The 19,415-nt window shown below is 46.2% G+C and overlaps 1 protein-coding gene and 1 long non-coding RNA gene across 5 annotated transcripts in view; both read right to left on the bottom strand.

Moving 5' to 3' along the window:
* Positions 1 to 19,415, bottom strand: part of LOC118370769 (ankyrin repeat and sterile alpha motif domain-containing protein 1B-like) — a 495,760-nt gene that overhangs the window by 75,242 nt on the left and 401,103 nt on the right.
* Positions 3,197 to 5,689, bottom strand: LOC127914660 (uncharacterized). Of its 4 annotated transcripts, XR_008089274.1 has the most exons (5): positions 4,719 to 4,825; positions 4,271 to 4,538; positions 4,093 to 4,225; positions 3,690 to 3,822; positions 3,197 to 3,331 (listed from the first exon to the last, which is right to left on the bottom strand). It is a non-coding gene; the product is annotated as an uncharacterized LOC127914660 (long non-coding RNA). The 4 variants fall into 4 exon arrangements; XR_008089273.1 differs by lacking the exon at positions 4,719 to 4,825 and adding an exon at positions 5,478 to 5,689 and having other exon boundaries at positions 4,093 to 4,493; XR_008089275.1 differs by lacking the exon at positions 4,719 to 4,825 and adding an exon at positions 5,165 to 5,220 and having other exon boundaries at positions 4,093 to 4,493.

The following is a 19,415-nucleotide window of genomic DNA, read 5'->3' as shown; positions in this document are numbered from 1 at the left end:
TCTCTACAGTACAGTATGTGTTCTCTCTACAGTATGTATTCTCTCTACAGTACAGTATGTGTTCTCTCTACAGTATGTGTTCTCTCTACAGTACAGTATGTGTTCTCTCTACAGTACAGTATGTGTTCTCTCTACAGTACAGTATGTGTTCTCTCTACAGTACAGTATGTGTTCTCTCTACAGTATGTGTTCTCTCTACAGTAAAGTATGTGTTCTCTCTACAGTACAGTATGTGTTCTCTCTACAGTACAGTATGTGTTCTCTCTACAGTACAGTATGTGTTCTCTCTACAGTACAGTATGTGTTCTCTCTACAGTATGTATTCTCTCTACAGTATGTATTCTCTCTACAGTATGTACAGTATGTGTTCTCTCTACAGTATGTACAGTATGTATTCTCTCTACAGTATGTACAGTATGTATTCTCTCTACAGTATGTACAGTATGTATTCTCTCTACAGTATGTGTTCTCTCTACAGTATGTGTTCTCTCTACAGTATGTGTTCTCTCTACAGTATGTACAGTATGTGTTCTCTCTACAGTATGTGTTCTCTCTACAGTATGTGTTCTCTCTACAGTATGTATTCTCTCTACAGTATGTACAGTATGTGTTCTCCTTCCTTTATGGGTTCTCTCTACAGTATGTGTTCTCTCTACAGTATGTGTTCTCTCTACAGTATGTAAGGTATGTGTTCTCTCTACAGTATGTGTTCTCTCTACAGTATGTGTTCTCTCTACAGTATGTACAGTATGTGTTCTCTCTACAGTATGTGTTCTCTCTACAGTATGTGTTCTCTCTACAGTATGTACAGAATGTGTTCTATCTACAGTATGTGTTCTCTCTACAGTATATGTTCTCTCTACAGTACAGTATGTGTTCTCTCTACAGTATGTATTCTCTCTACAGTACAGTATGTGTTCTCTCTACAGTACAGTATGTGTTCTCTCTACAGTACAGTATGTGTTCTCTCTACAGTATGTATTCTCTCTACAGTATGTATTCTCTCTACAGTATGTACAGTATGTGTTCTCTATACAGTATGTGTTCTCTATACAGTATGTGTTCTCTCTACAGTATGTGTTCTCTCTACAGTATGTGTTCTCTCTACAGTATGTGTTCTCTATACAGTATGTGTTCTCTCTACAGTATGTGTTCTCTCTACAGTACAGTATGTGTTCTCTATACAGTATGTGTTCTCTCTACAGTATGTGTTCTCTCTACAGTATGTGTTCTCTCTACAGTATGTGTTCTCTCTACAGTATGGGTTCTCTCTACAGTATGTGTTCTCTCTACAGTATGTACAGTATGTGTTCTCTCTACAGTATGTGTTCTCTCTACAGTATGTGTTCTCTCTACAGTACAGTATGTGTTCTCTATACAGTATGTACAGTATGTGTTCTCTCTACAGTACAGTATGTGTTCTCTCTACAGTATGTGTTCTCTCTACAGTATGTACAGTATGTGTTCTCTCTACAGTATGTACAGTATGTGTTCTCTATACAGTATGTACAGTATGTGTTCTCTCTACAGTACAGTATGTGTTCTCTCTACAGTATGTACAGTATGTGTTCTCTATACAGTATGTACAGTATGTGTTCTCTCTACAGTACAGTATGTGTTCTCTCTACAGTATGTGTTCTCTCTACAGTATGTGTTCTCTCTACAGTATGTGTTCTCTCTACAGTATGTGTTCTCTCTACAGTGTGTGTTCTCTCTACAGTATGTGTTCTCTCTACAGTATGTGTTCTCTATACAGTATGTGTTCTCTCTACAGTATGTGTTCTCTCTACAGTATGTGTTCTCTCTACAGTATGTGTTCTCTCTACATTATGTGTTCTCTCTACAGTGTGTGTTCTCTCTACAGTATGTGTTCTCTCTACAGTATGTGTTCTCTCTACAGTACAGTATGTGTGCCTGACTGCACCATGCCCCTATTTGCATTTAAATGAAATTCATTGTCTGCGTATAGAGACTGAGTGACTGCTACAGTGGCTCTACCCTACACGCTCAATATACTCCTTCTTTCACTCTGCTTCCATTCCCAACTCCATATTCAATTGCATTCAATCCAATTCAATAAGCTCTGCTGATGTGATAAGCCAGTAGGTCACATTGCCAATGCCAAGACACCGTAGAGAGACACAAAGGGGAATATTTATGTTACACATAATCATCATAATAAACAGCAAAATATCAGTCTCTCTTCTCTCTCTCACTCAATATCATTCTATCGCTCTTCCCTCCTCCCCACCTCTCTCTCTCTCTCTCTCTCATCCCTTCTTCTGTCTATCTCTGTCTCTGATGGCAAAGTGACAACCCATCTCTATCTCTCTTTCTTTCGCTCTATTCCTCTCTCACTCCCTCTTTTATTCTCTCTTTCTCTCTCTCGGTGTCTCTTCAGATTGCAGTGTTTTTGCTGGGACATTGCCGGAGGGATCAAGCTGGTTAACTTGCCTTGCGGTGTTGACAGTCTTCCTTTAAATGAAACGTTTTGGGACGTAGCCTCTAGTCTTTGTCTAGAGTCCGTGTGTGTGTGTGTCTCTGTGCCTGCGTTCATGTGTATCTCTGTCTGTCTGACCACACTGTGAGAGTGTGTGGTCTGCTCACTCTGAAGAGATTTAGTGCCAACGTGTGTGTGTGTGTTTTCGCTGATCGATGGAGTAATCCCGTTAACGTTTCCGTCAGTCCAGGGGAACAAATGATTACAGGCTTAACCGGGACAGATGCGGTAACGACCCTGATCCTCTAAACTCCACTGCAATGCCAGAGGAGACCACACACACCATCAGCAAACTGTGATTATAGAGACCGTCAGGAACAATAGTTCCCTGTCCCCACCTCCCAGTCCTATGGAGGGGAATGAAAATAGTTCACTGTCCCCACCTCCCAGTCCTATGGAGGGGAATGAAAATAGTTCACTGTCCCCACCTCCCAGTCCTATGAAGGGGAATGAAAATAGTTCACTGTCCCCACCTCCCAGTCCTATGGAGGGGAATGAAAATAGTTCACTGTCCCCACCTCCCAGTCCTATGGAGGGGAAGGAAAATAGTTCACTGTCCCCACCTCCCAGTCGTATGGAGGGGAATGAAAATAGTTCCCTGTCCCCACCTCCCAGTCCTATGGAGGGGAAGGAAAATAGTTCACTGTCCCCACCTCCCAGTCCTATGGAGGGGAAGGAAAATAGTTCACTGTCCCCACCTCCCAGTCCTATGAAGGGGAATGAAAATAATTCACTGTCCCCACCTCCCAGTCCTATGAAGGGGAATGAAAATAGTTCACTGTCCCCACCTCCCAGTCCTATGAAGGGGAATGAAAATAGTTCAGTCCCCACCTCCCAGTCCTCTAAAGGGGAAGGAAAATAGTTCACTGTCCCCACCTCCCAGTCCTATGAAGGGGAATGAAAATAGTTCACTGTCCGCACCTCCCAGTCCTATGAAGGGGAATGAAAATAGTTCACTGTCCCCACCTCCCAGTCCTATGAAGGGGAATGAAAATAGTTCACTGTCCCCACCTCCCAGTCCTCTGAAGGGGAATGAAAATAGTTCCCTGTCCCCACCTCCCAGTCCTATGAAGGGGAATGAAAATAGTTCACTGTCCCCACCTCCCAGTCCTATGTAGGGGAATGAAAATAGTTCAGTCCCCACCTCCCAGTCCTCTAAAGGGGAATGAAAATAGTTCACTGTCCCCACCTCCCAGTCCTATGAAGGGGAATGAAAATAGTTCACTGTCCCCACCTCCCAGTCCTCTGAAGGGGAATGAAAATAGTTCACTGTCCCCACCTCCCAGTCCTATGAAGGGGAATGAAAATAGTTCAGTCCCCACCTCCCAGTCCTCTAAAGGGGAATGAAAATAGTTCACTGTCCCCACCTCCCAGTCCTATGAAGGGGAATGAAAATAGTTCACTGTCCCCACCTCCCAGTCCTCTGAAGGGGAATGAAAATAGTTCACTGTCCCCACCTCCCAGTCCTATGAAGGGGAATGAAAATAGTTCACTGTCCCCACCTCCCAGTCCTCTGAAAGGGAATGAAAATAGTTCCCTGTCCCCACCTCCCAGTCCTATGGAGGGGAATGAAAATAGTTCACTGTCCCCACCTCCCAGTCCTATGAAGGGGAATGAAAATAGTTCACTGTCCCCACCTCCCAGTCCTCTGAAGGGGAATGAAAATAGTTCACTGTCCCCACCTCCCAGTCCTATGAAGGGGAATGAAAATAGTTCAGTCCCCACCTCCCAGTCCTCTAAAGGGGAATGAAAATAGTTCACTGTCCCCACCTCCCAGTCCTATGAAGGGGAATGAAAATAGTTCACTGTCCCCACCTCCCAGTCCTCTGAAGGGGAATGAAAATAGTTCACTGTCCCCACCTCCCAGTCCTATGAAGGGGAATGAAAATAGTTCAGTCCCCACCTCCCAGTCCTATGAAGGGGAATGAAAATAGTTCACTGTCCCCACCTCCCAGTCCTCTGAAGGGGAATGAAAATAGTTCACTGTCCCCACCTCCCAGTCCTATGAAGGGGAATGAAAATAGTTACCTGTCCCCACCTCCCAGTCCTATGGAGGGGAATGAAAATAGTTCCCTGTCCCCACCTCCCAGTCCTATGAAGGGGAATGAAAATAGTTCCCTGTCCCCACCTCCCAGTCCTATGGAGGGGAATGAAAATAGTTCCCTGTCCCCACCTCCCAGTCCTATGGAGGGGAATGAAAATAGTTCACTGTCCCCACCTCCCAGTCCTATGAAGGGGAATGAAAATAGTTCACTGTCCCCACCTCCCAGTCCTCTGAAGGAGAATGAAAATAGTTCACTGTCCCCACCTCCCAGTCCTATGAAGGGGAATGAAAATAGTTCAGTCCCCACCTCCCAGTCCTATGAAGGGGAATGAAAATATTTCCCTGTCCCCACCTCCCAGTCCTATGAAGGGGAATGAAAATAGTTCAGTCCCCACCTCCCAGTCCTATGAAGGGGAATGAAAATAGTTCACTGTCCCCACCTCCCAGTCCTCTGAAGGGGAAGGAAAATAGTTCACTGTCCCCACCTCCCAGTCCTATGAAGGGGAATGAAAATAGTTCCCTGTCCCCACCTCCCAGTCCTATGAAGGGGAATGAAAATAGTTCCCTGTCCCCACCTCCCAGTCCTCTGAAGGGGAATGAAAATAGTTCACTGTCCCCACCTCCCAGTCCTCTGAAGGGGAAGGAAAATAGTTCACTGTCCCCACCTCCCAGTCCTATGGAGGGGAATGAAAATAGTTCCCTGTCCCCACCTCCCAGTCCTATGGAGGGGAATGAAAATAGTTCACTGTCCCCACCTCCCAGTCCTATGAAGGGGAATGAAAATAGTTCACTGTCCCCACCTCCCAGTCCTCTGAAGGAGAATGAAAATAGTTCACTGTCCCCACCTCCCAGTCCTATGAAGGGGAATGAAAATAGTTCAGTCCCCACCTCCCAGTCCTATGAAGGGGAATGAAAATAGTTCACTGTCCCCACCTCCCAGTCCTCTGAAGGGGAAGGAAAATAGTTCACTGTCCCCACCTCCCAGTCCTATGAAGGGGAATGAAAATAGTTCAGTCCCCACCTCCCAGTCCTATGAAGGGGAATGAAAATAGTTCACTGTCCCCACCTCCCAGTCCTATGAAGGGGAATGAAAATAGTTCAGTCCCCACCTCCCAGTCCTATGAAGGGGAAGGAAAATAGTTCACTGTCCCCACCTCCCAGTCCTATGAAGGGGAATGAAAATAGTTCAGTCCCCACCTCCCAGTCCTATGAAGGGGAATGAAAATAGTTCACTGTCCCCACCTCCCAGTCCTATGAAGGGGAATGAAAATAGTTCAGTCCCCACCTCCCAGTCCTATGAAGGGGAATGAAAATAGTTCACTGTCCCCACCTCCCAGTCCTATGAAGGGGAATGAAAATAGTTCAGTCCCCACCTCCCAGTCCTATGAAGGGGAATGAAAATAGTTCAGTCTCCACCTCCCAGTCCTATGAAGGGGAATGAAAATAGTTCACTGTCCCCACCTCCCAGTCCTATGAAGGGGAATGAAAATAGTTCACTGTCCCCACCTCCCAGTCCTCTGAAGGGGAATGAAAATAGTTCACTGTCCCCACCTCCCAGTCCTATGAAGGGGAATGAAAATAGTTCACTGTCCCCACCTCCCAGTCCTATGAAGGGGAATGAAAATAGTTCACTGTCCCCACCTCCCAGTCCTATGAAGGGGAATGAAAATAGTTCACTGTCCCCACCTCCCAGTCCTATGAAGGGGAATGAAAATAGTTCACTGTCCCCACCTCCCAGTCCTATGAAGGGGAATGAAAATAGTTCAGTCTCCACCTCCCAGTCCTATGAAGGGGAATGAAAATAGTTCACATAAAATAAACATGTTTCAGAACAGAAGCCTTGACTATGCCACACCAGTAAGACTCTCATGCCAAAACATGTTGCTTTACGACCATAAGGACTCAAACAGATACGTACTGTGAACTGGTGGAACTGACCACTGGTTAATCACTGGACCTTAACAAGGACCTTCCCTCATTTAGGATCCTGTCACAAAGGGATGCCTTCTCTGACCAATGGGAGAGCTAGGTTGACAGGCCGGCTCATTTGAGCAGATAAAAGGAGGGAGGGAGAAACTTTAGCCGAATCACTGTCTGTGCTCACGATGCCGTTCTAGTTTTAATGATGAGAGAACAAGACCAACTCTTCCTCGTTTATCCATCTCTCGTTGCCCCTCTATATATTTCTCTCCAGTTCCCACTGCGTATGCAGTTCTCTCTTCCTTCTTCTCTCTCGCTGTCCCTCGCACTCTTTCCTACTGTCCCCTCTCTTTCTATCTACCTCTCTTTCCATCCCTCCCCCTTCTCTCTTATTCTACCCCTCCCTCCTATCTCTCTATCAAACTGAAAGACTAATTGCCTGGTGAGAGAGCTCGGTCCCCTGGTGTGATTTGCTCTGATGGACTTAGCAACCGAAAGCGTTCACTTTGTGGTTGAAAATGAGGCTAAAGGGCCTAAAAGCTCTAATTCCACTCCATCGACCGCAACCACGTTCAGACATCGTGACCGTGTCTCTATTGGTTTGTGTCCGCGTTTGTACGCGCTCGCGTGTGTACACGTTTTTGTGTGAGTGTATGTGCGTCACGACCCCAAGCCATCGACAAGACCTTTTGATCTTTTCCAGGTCAATGGACTCTGGATTGGTTGAGCTCAAGGCCTTGGCTACATTGGATGAAAGCACATCTGGTGAACTCCAGTCACTGTCACTAAGGATCTAAGACAGACGGAATCCTAAATGGCACCCTATTCCCTGTGTAGTGTACTACTTTTGACCAGAATCCTATGGGCCTGGTCAAAAGTAGTACACTATTTAAGGAATAGGGTCCCATTTGGGAAGCAGACAGACTGGGTCTAAATTGGTCTGGTGTTAGTAGTAAGATGAACAGGAAGGGATGGTGACTGTATAGGCCTAGCCTGGTCAAACTGGACTAAACATTACGCCCCCTGTTGTTTCGTAGTATTCAGTCTAGTTTAACCAGGCTAGCACTGCCCATGACAGCCTAGTTAAGTTTGCATGAGCAGGCAGGCATTGACTTATGGCACAGAGAAAGGCCTTAGAGCAAAATACAAATCCCATTGAGACAATGTATTTATGTGTGTATATGGACAGGTGTGGGCATGTTGTGGTGTGTATCGGGTGATTGTGTTGTTTCTGTTGGTTTGTGTTTATGAATAAAAACGTATAATGGAAGAGACAATGTCCCGATAGAACACAGAGACCCTTGCCTTCACTTAAAGCTACAGTCTGTGACTCGGCCTCAGCTGTGTACCAAAACAAGTACTGGGACCTTGTTTTTGTTGTTTTTTCAAATCGCAGACTGTAGCTTTAATCAATGCAGCGTAGTGTGAGCAGGTTGAATACACTGTTTCTATTACTGTACCTTCAAGTCATGTCTACTGTATAATAATGTGCGGTTCTGGTGTGTGTGTTAGTCCTCCTTTATCTCCCTCTCCCCCAACCCCCCTCTCCCACCCCCCCTCTCCCTCCCACCCCCTTCTCCCTGTCGTTGGCTTCGTTGGAATTACAGGTTTTCCTAAAGGCCCTTCTGTTGTCTATCCTGATTGGAATTGATTTGGCTGGAATATCTATTGCTACAAGACTGTTGCAGTGCAGGCTCTAGTCTACACACACACACGCACAAACACAAATACAGACCCAACGGTCATCACTATCACCGTGGAGACCAAGCCTCTGCCCTCACTCTCTCTTCCTGATCCATTTTTAACCAGAGCCTCTCCTCCTCATCGCCGGGGACAACTGGAAGGAAACCAGAGACCACCGGTTGCCTGGCAACCACAGTAAAGACAAAGCCAAAGCTATGGCTGAGATGGGTGGGCTTTACGTCCTCAAACTGATCATCAATCTATACAGTGTATGTGTTTTTCAGGATGTACGTTTATAATGATTCAATGTCTCTTTGTTGTAGAACAATAACGAACAGATCTAAAAATCAACAATATATGGATTCAATGCAGAAGAAATAGTCTATTCCAGGGGACCAATGGGGAAGCTTGTTTTGTTCACCGGCAGCCTGAAGAGCCAATAGGAGTTTTATTAAACTACCTTCGCCATGGATACATCTCCATTAATAGATAGTGTTAAATGGGACTGGGAGCATTGGCTCAGTGTGTGTGTGTGTGTGTGTGTGTGTGTCTGTTCCATTTGTGTCTGAGAGACAGAAATAGTGCCAAATGGAGGAAAAATACGACAAATGCTGGACGACAAACACACACACACACACACACACACACACACACACACACACACACACACACACACACACACACACACACACACACACACACACACACACACACACACACACACACACACACACACAGCTCATGAATACATGGGCAGGCTGAGTAGATGTAATAACCAATAAGAAGCTGGTCTGAAAGGAGGAGAGGAAACAGACTTGGGTTATGGTTTACATTGGGTACTTCAAAGCCTCTGATGAAACAGCCAAGAAGAGTCTATGTATCCCAAATGGCACCCTATTTCCTTTGTAGTACACTTCTTTTGTTCAATATAGGGGATAGGTTGCCATTTGGGACGGAGACTCTCTATATGTCTCAGTGAACCAATCACTACACAGTTGTAATGCTGTTACTATTTCTCTATAGGTCTCAGTGAACCAATCACTACACAGTTGTAATGCTGTTACTATTTCTCTATAGGTCTCAGTGAACCAATCACTACACAGTTGTAATGCTGTTACTATTTCTCTATATGTCTCAGTGAACCAATCACTACACAGTTGTAATGCTGTTACTATTTCTCTATAGGTCTCAGTGAACCAATCACTACACAGTTGTAATGCTGTTACTATTTCTCTATATGTCTCAGTGAACCAATCACTACACAGTTGTAATGCTGTTACTATTTCTCTATAGGTCTCAGTGAACCAATCACTACACAGTTGTAATGCTGTTACTATTTCTCTATATGTCTCAGTGAACCAATCACTACACAGTTGTAATGCTGTTACTATTTCTCTATATGTCTCAGTGAACCAATCACTACACAGTTGTAATGCTGTTACTATTTCTCTATAGGTCTCAGTGAACCAATCACTACACAGTTGTAATGCTGTTACTATTTCTCTATAGGTCTCAGTGAACCAATCACTACACAGTTGTAATGCTGTTACTATTTCTCTTCCTGTGTTCTTCCCCACCAGAGGATGTGTCAGTTCTGGGTTCTGCTTTGATTATATAATGGTAAACGCAGCATGTGTGAGGAGTGGAAAGGACAAGAGGGATCTGTTATACACACATACAAACAAGTGCAAACATGGACACATGCAAGTATATGCACGCACATACACACACAAGCATACACACACTAGCCTTGATCTACCAATGACGCTTCAATGGACTGTAAAAAATTCCTTAAACACATGTTGCTCAAAATGTCACCATTGAATACTACTTGGTTGGCTCGAGGGACACAGTTCAGTTGGCTGAGGTGACAATCACAAAAGACACCCTATTGCTTCCTATAGTGTAGTACAGTTGATCAGAACAGGCTCTGGTCAAAATGATTGCCCTATAGGGAATAGGATGTCAAAGTAGTGCACTATATAGGGAATAGGGTGTCTAAGTAGTGCACTATATAGGGAATAGGGTGTCAAAGTAGTGCACTATATAGGGAATAGGGTGTCAAAGCAGGGCCCTATATAGGGAATAGGGTGTCAAAGTAGTGCACTACATAGGGAATAGGGTGTCAAAGTAGTGCACTATATAGGGAATATGGTGTCAAAGTAGTTCACTATATAGGGAATAGGGTGTCAAAGTAGTGCACTATATAGGGAATAGGGTGTCAAAGTAGTTCACTATATAGGGAATAGGGTGTCAAAGTAGTGCACTACATAGGGAATAGGGTGTCAAAGTAGTGCACTACATAGGGAATAGGGTGTCAAAGTAGTTCACTACATAGGGAATAGGGTGTCAAAGTAGTGCACTACATAGGGAATAGGGTGTCAAAGTAGTTCACTATATAGGGAATAGGGTGTCAAAGTAGTGCACTACATAGGGAATAGGGTGTCAAAGTAGTTCACTATATAGGGAATAGGGTGTCTAAGTAGTGCACTATATAGGGAATAGGGTGTCTAAGTAGTGCACTATATAGGTAGTAGACTGTGGTTTGAGAAGTAATGAATAAGTAGGACTAATAAGTCCATTAAGGTTGACTGAAGTGTAAAATGATTTATGGTCGTCAATTAAGCGGAATATTGTATGTGTCACAACCCCTATGTGAGGTGATGATTTGATTGGCCAGGTGGTCAGGTGGGGCAGGGTGAGCAGCATGATGGCTGATTATGATTGGTCACCTGGCGTCATTGTAAAACAAGGGCAGGTGGTAGGATTTGCCTCTACCCCTTCACTCTGGTTGCTCAACAGCTGTTGTGGAAAACATGTCTGCTGTCTTGCTGCAACCTCCCTCCTTCTCTCACCCCACTCTCTCCCTATTTCGTTTGTTCCGTTTCTACCTCTCTAATTCCCTCCTTCTCTCACCCCACTCTCTCCCTATTTAGTTTGTTCCGTTTGTACCTCTCTAATTCCCTCCTTCTCTCACCCCACTCTCTCCCTATTTAGTTTGTTCCGTTTGTACCTCTCTAATTCCCTCCTTCTCTCACCCCACTCTCTCCCTATTTAGTTTGTTCCGTTTCTACCTCTCTAATTCCCTCCTTCTCTCACCCCACTCTCTCCCTATTTAGTTTGTTCCGTTTCTACCTCTCTAATTCCCTCCTTCTCTCACCCCACTCTCTCCCTATTTAGTTTGTTCCTCTCTAATTCCCTCCTTCTCTCACCCCACTCTCTCCCTATTTCGTTTGTTCCGTTTCTACCTCTCTAATTCCCTCCTTCTCTCACCCCACTCTCTCCCTATTTAGTTTGTTCCGTTTCTACCTCTCTAATTCCCTCCTTCTCTCACCCCACTCTCTCCCTATTTAGTTTGTTCCGTTTCTACCTCTCTAATTCCCTCCTTCTCTCACCCCACTCTCTCCCTATTTAGTTTGTTCCGTTTCTACCTCTCTAATTCCCTCCTTCTCTCACCCCACTCTCTCCCTATTTAGTTTGTTCCGTTTCTACCTCTCTAATTCCCTCCTTCTCTCACCCCACTCTCTCCCTATTTCGTTCATTCCGTTTCTACCTCTCTAATTCCCTCCTTCTCTCACCCCACTCTCTCCCTATTTCGTTTGTTCCGTTTCTACCTCTCTAATTCCCTCCTTCTCTCACCCCACTCTCTCCCTATTTAGTTTGTTCCGTTTCTACCTCTCTAATTCCCTCCTTCTCTCACCCCACTCTCTCCCTATTTAGTTTGTTCCGTTTCTACCTCTTAATTCCCTCCTTCTCTCACCCCACTCTCTCCCTATTTCGTTCATTCCGTTTCTACCTCTCTAATTCCCTCCTTCTCTCACCCCACTCTCTCCCTATTTCGTTCATTCCGTTTCTACCTCTCTAATTCCCTCCTTCTCTCACCCCACTCTCTCCCTATTTCGTTCATTCCGTTTCTACCTCTCTAATTCCCTCCTTCTCTCACCCCACTCTCTCCCTATTTAGTTTGTTCCTCTCTAATTCCCTCCTTCTCTCACCCCACTCTCTCCCTATTTCGTTCATTCCGTTTCTACCTCTCTAATTCCCTCCTTTCTCAACCAACCCTTTCTCTCTTCTCTGCCACTTTTCTTTCTCCTTCATCTCCCTCGCTCATTCTCTCCTATCTCTCTCTCTCTCTCTCTCTCTCTCTCTCTCTCTCTCTCTCTCTCTCTCTCTCTCTCTCTCTCTCAACTCTCTCTCTCTCTCTCTCTCTCTCTCTCTCTCTCTCTCTCTCTCTCTCTCTCTCTCTCTCTCTCTCTCTCTCTCTCTCTCTCTCTCTCTCCCCCCTACGCTCCTCACTATGTGGTGAGATTAGTCACCAATGTGTTACAGATCTAGGGTTCTAATTCCCCAATAGCAGCTGTGCAATAACCCCATCAACCACCATCACTATACTAACCTACCCATGTAAGCTACCTACCTACCACCCCCATGTAATGTAATAGTTGGGCTGCATTCCATTCCCTCCAGGCCCGAGTGTGCAATTCTCTTACAGCATACCTGTACATGTCCTAACATAGAGAGTGGGAGTACTGAACAATAATAGAGAGGAACAGAGATTGAAATTGAAATCATCTAAGTTGATGAGCAAGTACATTAACATCTGTTCTAAATGTGATGAACAGACAGAGACAGAACCAGGGCTGAAGTCCCAACAGGAGATCTGTGAGGTCCACCTACACCAAGCCCTCAGGGACTGTTACCCAGCCTGCCCTGGGATGCGTGTGTTGGCCTACTGTATATGTCTAGAAATGTGTATCTTCATGTCTAAATGGTTGTGTGTGTATGTATGTGAGTGACTGTGTTCCCACTAAACTCACTAACACTATGAACCCCTCCACACACACACACACACACACACACACACACACACACACACACACACACACACACACACACACACACACACACACACACACACACACACACACACACACACACACACACACACACACACACTTGCACCGCTGCACAGCCACACATTTCCCAGCCCAGGACAGCAAAACTCAGATCTCCCTTTTATGCAACTGTGTCCAAAACATACACAGATTAAAACAAATACTGAAATACGGGCAGGTATTTCAAACACACACGGAATAGCCACGAGTCAGCAGGATTGACTGAACAGCACATAAGCGTTTCATACGCTCCCATCCCCTCGGGCCACTGCACCCCATAGAACACACAACCTCTAGAGAAGAGAGAGAGAGAAAGAGAGAGAGGGAGAGCGAGAGAGAAAGAGCCATACTACAAAAAAACGCAGAGAAAGAGGTAGCAGCACCAAACAATAAAATTGATGAAGAAGCACCACTAATAACATTCCTTCCCCTTCAGTCTCCTCTCTTTCCCTGTACAGTATATCTCCATCCCCTCTCACTCCTTCCCCTTCAGTCTCCTCTCTTTCTCTGTACAGTATATCTCCATCCCCTCTCATTCCTTCCCCTTCAGTCTCCTCTCTTTCTCTGTACAGTATATCTCCATCCCCTCTCATTCCTTCCCCTTCAGTCTCCTCTCTTTCTCTGTACAGTATATCTCCATCCCCTCTCACTCCTTCCCCTTCTGTCTCCTCTCTTTCTCTGTACAGTATATCTCCATCCCCTCTCATTCCTTCCCCTTCAGTCTCCTCTCTTTCTCTGTACAGTATATCTCCATCCCCTCTCACTCCTTCCCCTTCAGTCTCCTCTCTTTCTCTGTACAGTATATCTCCATCCCCTCTCACTCCTTCCCCTTCAGTCTCCTCTCTTTCTCTGTACAGTATATCTCCATCCCCTCTCACTCCTTCCCCTTCAGTCTCCTCTCTTTCTCTGTACAGTATATCTCCATCCCCTCTCACTCCTTCCCCTTCTGTCTCCTCTCTTTCCCTGTACAGTATATCTCCATCCCCTCTCATTCCTTCCCCTTCAGTCTCCTCTCTTTCTCTGTACAGTATATCTCCATCCCCTCTCACTCCTTCCCCTTCAGTCTCCTCTCTTTCTCTGTACAGTATATCTCCATCCCCTCTCACTCCTTCCCCTTCTGTCTCCTCTCTTTCTCTGTACAGTATATCTCCATCCCCTCTCATTCCTTCCCCTTCAGTCTCCTCTCTTTCTCTGTACAGTATATCTCCATCCCCTCTCACTCCTTCCCCTTCAGTCTCCTCTCTTTCTCTGTACAGTATATCTCCATCCCCTCTCATTCCTTCCCTTCAGTCTCCTCTCTTTCTCTGTACAGTATATCTCCATCCCCTCTCATTCATTCCCCTTCAGTCTCCTCTCTTTCCCTGTACAGTATATCTCCATCCCCTCTCACTCCTTCCCCTTCTGTCTCCTCTCTTTCTCTGTACAGTATATCTCCATCCCCTCTCATTCCTTCCCCTTCAGTCTCCTCTCTTTCTCTGTACAGTATATCTCCATCCCCTCTCATTCCTTCCCCTTCAGTCTCCTCTCTTTCTCTGTACAGTATATCTCCATCCCCTCTCATTCCTTCCCCTTCTGTCTCCTCTCTTTCTCTGTACAGTATATCTCCATCCCCTCTCACTCCTTCCCCTTCAGTCTCCTCTCTTTCTCTGTACAGTATATCTCCATCCCCTCTCATTCCTTCCCCTTCAGTCTCCTCTCTTTCTCTGTACAGTATATCTCCATCCCCTCTCACTCCTTCCCCTTCTGTCTCCTCTCTTTCTCTGTACAGTATATCTCCATCCCCTCTCATTCCTTCCCCTTCAGTCTCCTCTCTTTCTCTGTACAGTATATCTCCATCCCCTCTCACTCCTTCCCCTTCTGTCTCCTCTCTTTCTCTGTACAGTATATCTCCATCCCCTCTCATTCCTTCCCCTTCAGTCTCCTTCCCCTTCTCTGTACAGTATATCTCCATCCCCTCTCACTCCTTCCCCTTCTGTCTCCTCTCTTTCTCTGTACAGTATATCTCAATCCCCTCTCATTCCTTCCCCTTCAGTCTCCTTCCCCTTCTCTGTACAGTATATCTCAATCCCCTCTCACTCCTTCCCCTTCAGTCTCCTCTCTTTCTCTGTACAGTATATCTCCATCCCCTCTCATTCCTTCCCCTTCAGTCTCCTCTCTTTCTCTGTACAGTATATCTCCATCCCCTCTCATTCATTCCCCTTCAGTCTCCTCTCTTTCCCTGTACAGTATATCTCCATCCCCTCTCACTCCTTCCCCTTCTGTCTCCTCTCTTTCTCTGTACAGTATATCTCCATCCCCTCTCATTCCTTCCCCTTCAGTCTCCTCTCTTTCTCTGTACAGTATATCTCCATCCCCTCTCACTCCTTCCCCTTCTGTCTCCTCTCTTTCTCTGTACAGTATATCTCCATCCCCTCTCATTCCTTCCCCTTCAGTCTCCTCTCTTTCTCTGTACAGTATATCTCCATCCCCTCTCACTCCTTCCCCTTCTGTCTCCTCTCTTTCCCTGTACAGTATATCTCCATCCCCTCTCATTCCTTCCCCTTCAGTCTCCTCTCTTTCTCTGTACAGTATATCTCCATCCCCTCTCACTCCTTCCCCTTCTGTCTCCTCTCTTTCCCTGTACAGTATATCTCCATCCCCTCTCACTCCTTCCCCTTCAGTCTCCTCTCTTTCCCTGTACAGTATATCTCCATCCCCTCTCACTCCTTCCCCTTCTGTCTCCTCTCTTTCTCTGTACAGTATATCTCCATCCCCTCTCACTCCTTCCCCTTCAGTCTCCTCTCTTTCTCTGTACAGTATATCTCCATCCCCTCTCACTCCTTCCCCTTCTGTCTCCTCTCTTTCCCTGTACAGTATATCTCCATCCCCTCTCACTCCTTCCCCTTCAGTCTCCTCTCTTTCCCTGTACAGTATATCTCCATCCCCTCTCACTCCTTCCCCTTCTGTCTCCTCTCCTCTCTTTCTCTGTACAGTATATCTCCATCCCCTCTCATTCATTCCCCTTCAGTCTCCTCTCTTTCTCTGTACAGTATATCTCCATCCCCTCTCACTCCTTCCCCTTCTGTCTCCTCTCTTTCTCTGTACAGTATATCTCCATCCCCTCTCATTCCTTCCCCTTCAGTCTCCTCTCTTTCTCTGTACAGTATATCTCCATCCCCTCTCACTCCTTCCCCTTCAGTCTCCTCTCTTTCTCTGTACAGTATATCTCCATCCCCTCTCATTCCTTCCCCTTCAGTCTCCTCTCTTTCTCTGTACAGTATATCTCCATCCCCTCTCACTCCTTCCCCTTCAGTCTCCTCTCTTTCTCTGTACAGTATATCTCCATCCCCTCTCATTCCTTCCCCTTCAGTCTCCTCTCTTTCCCTGTACAGTATATCTCCATCCCCTCTCACTCCTTCCCCTTCTGTCTCCTCTCTTTCTCTGTACAGTATATCTCCATCCCCTCTCATTCCTTCCCCTTCAGTCTCCTTCCCCTTCTCTGTACAGTATATCTCCATCCCCTCTCACTCCTTCCCCTTCTGTCTCCTCTCTTTCCCTGTACAGTATATCTCCATCCCCTCTCACTCCTTCCCCTTCTGTCTCCTCTCTTTCTCTGTACAGTATATCTCAATCCCCTCTCATTCCTTCCCCTTCAGTCTCCTCTCTTTCTCTGTACAGTATATCTCCATCCCCTCTCACTCCTTCCCCTTCAGTCTCCTTCCCCTTCTCTGTACAGTATATCTCAATCCCCTCTCATTCCTTCCCCTTCAGTCTCCTCTCTTTCTCTGTACAGTATATCTCCATCCCCTCTCATTCCTTCCCCTTCAGTCTCCTCTCTTTCTCTGTACAGTATATCTCCATCCCCTCTCACTCCTTCCCCTTCTGTCTCCTCTCTTTCTCTGTACAGTATATCTCCATCCCCTCTCACTCCTTCCCCTTCAGTCTCCTCTCTTTCTCTGTACAGTATATCTCCATCCCCTCTCACTCCTTCCCCTTCTGTCTCCTCTCTTTCTCTGTACAGTATATCTCCATCCCCTCTCACTCCTTCCCCTTCAGTCTCCTCTCTTTCTCTGTACAGTATATCTCCATCCCCTCTCACTCCTTCCCCTTCTGTCTCCTCTCTTTCTCTGTACAGTATATCTCCATCCCCTCTCACTCCTTCCCCTTCTGTCTCCTCTCTTTCTCTGTACAGTATATCTCCATCCCCTCTCATTCCTTCCCCTTCTGTCTCCTCTCTTTCTCTGTACAGTATATCTCCATCCCCTCTCATTCCTTCCCCTTCAGTCTCCTCTCTTTCTCTGTACAGTATATCTCCATCCCCTCTCACTCCTTCCCCTTCTGTCTCCTCTCTTTCTCTGTACAGTATATCTCCATCCCCTCTCACTCCTTCCCCTTCTGTCTCCTCTCTTTCTCTGTACAGTATATCTCCATCCCCTCTCATTCCTTCCCCTTCTGTCTCCTCTCTTTCTCTGTACAGTATATCTCCATCCCCTCTCATTCCTTCCCCTTCTGTCTCCTCTCTTTCTCTGTACAGTATATCTCCATCCCCTCTCATTCATTCCCCTTCAGTCTCCTCTCTTTCTCTGTACAGTATATCTCCATCCCCTCTCACTCCTTCCCCTTCAGTCTCCTCTCTTTCTCTGTACAGTATATCTCCATCCCCTCTCACTCCTTCCCCTTCTGTCTCCTCTCTTTCTCTGTACAGTATATCTCCATCCCCTCTCACTCCTTCCCCTTCTGTCTCCTCTCTTTCTCTGTACAGTATATCTCCATCCCCTCTCATTCCTTCCCCTTCAGTCTCCTCTCTTTCTCTGTACAGTATATCTCCATCCCCTCTCACTCCTTCCCCTTCTGTCTCCTCTCTTTCTCTGTACAGTATATCTCCATCCCCTCTCATTCCTTCCCCTTCAGTCTCCTCTCTTTCTCTGTACAGTATATCTCCATCCCCTCTCATTCATTCCCCTTCAGTCTCCTCTCTTTCTCTGTACAGTATATCTCCATCCCCTCTCATTCCTTCCCCTTCAGTCTCCTCTCTTTCTCTGTACAGTATATCTCCATCCCCTCTCATTCATTCCCCTTCAGTCTCCTCTCTTTCTCTGTACAGTATATCTCCATCCCCTCTCATTCCTTCCCCTTCAGTCTCCTCTCTTTCCCTGTACAGTATATCTCCATCCCCTCTCACTCCTTCCCCTTCTGTCTCCTCTCTTTCTCTGTACAGTATATCTCCATCCCCTCTCATTCCTTCCCCTTCAGTCTCCTCTCTTTCTCTGTACAGTATATCTCCATCCCCTCTCATTCCTTCCCCTTCAGTCTCCTCTCTTTCTCTGTACAGTATATCTCCATCCCCTCTCATTCATTCCCCTTCAGTCTCCTCTCTTTCTCTGTACAGTATATCTCCATCCCCTCTCACTCCTTCCCCTTCAGTCTCCTCTCTTTCTCTGTACAGTATATCTCCATCCCCTCTCACTCCTTCCCCTTCAGTCTCCTCTCTTTCTCTGTACAGTATATCTCCATCCCCTCTCATTCCTTCCCCTTCTGTCTCCTCTCTTTCTCTGTACAGTATATCTCCATCCCCTCTCACTCCTTCCCCTTCTGTCTCCTCTCTTTCCCTGTACAGTATATCTCCATCCCCTCTCACTCCTTCCCCTTCAGTCTCCTTCCCCTTCTCTGTACAGTATATCTCCATCCCCTCTCATTCCTTCCCCTTCAGTCTCCTCTCTTTCTCTGTACAGTATATCTCCATCCCCTCTCACTCCTTCCCCTTCAGTCTCCTCTCTTTCTCTGTACAGTATATCTCCATCCCCTCTCACTCCTTCCCCTTCAGTCTCCTCTCTTTCCCTGTACAGTATATCTCCATCCCCTCTCACTCCTTCCCCTTCTGTCTCCTCTCTTTCCCTGTACAGTATATCTCCATCCCCTCTCACTCCTTCCCCTTCAGTCTCCTTCCCCTTCTCTGTACAGTATATCTCCATCCCCTCTCACTCCTTCCCCTTCAGTCTCCTTCCCCTTCTCTGTACAGTATATCTCCATCCCCTCTCACTCCTTCCCCTTCTGTCTCCTCTCTTTCCCTGTACAGTATATCTCCATCCCCTCTCACTCCTTCCCCTTCAGTCTCCTTCCCCTTCTCTGTACAGTATATCTCCATCCCCTCTCACTCCTTCCCCTTCAGTCTCCTTCCCCTTCTCTGTACAGTATATCTCCATCCCCTCTCACTCCTTCCCCTTCTGTCTCCTCTCTTTCCCTGTACAGTATATCTCCATCCCCTCTCACTCCTTCCCCTTCAGTCTCCTTCCCCTTCTCTGTACAGTATATCTCCATCCCCTCTCACTCCTTCCCCTTCAGTCTCCTCTCTTTCTCTGTACAGTATATCTCCATCCCCTCTCACTCCTTCCCC

The sequence above is a fragment of the Oncorhynchus keta genome, chromosome 33 (genome assembly GCF_023373465.1).
Source record: "Oncorhynchus keta strain PuntledgeMale-10-30-2019 chromosome 33, Oket_V2, whole genome shotgun sequence".
Lineage (NCBI taxonomy): Eukaryota > Metazoa > Chordata > Actinopteri > Salmoniformes > Salmonidae > Oncorhynchus > Oncorhynchus keta.
The sequence above is the reverse complement of the archived record's forward strand: the minus strand, read 5'-3'. Positions and strand labels throughout refer to the sequence as shown.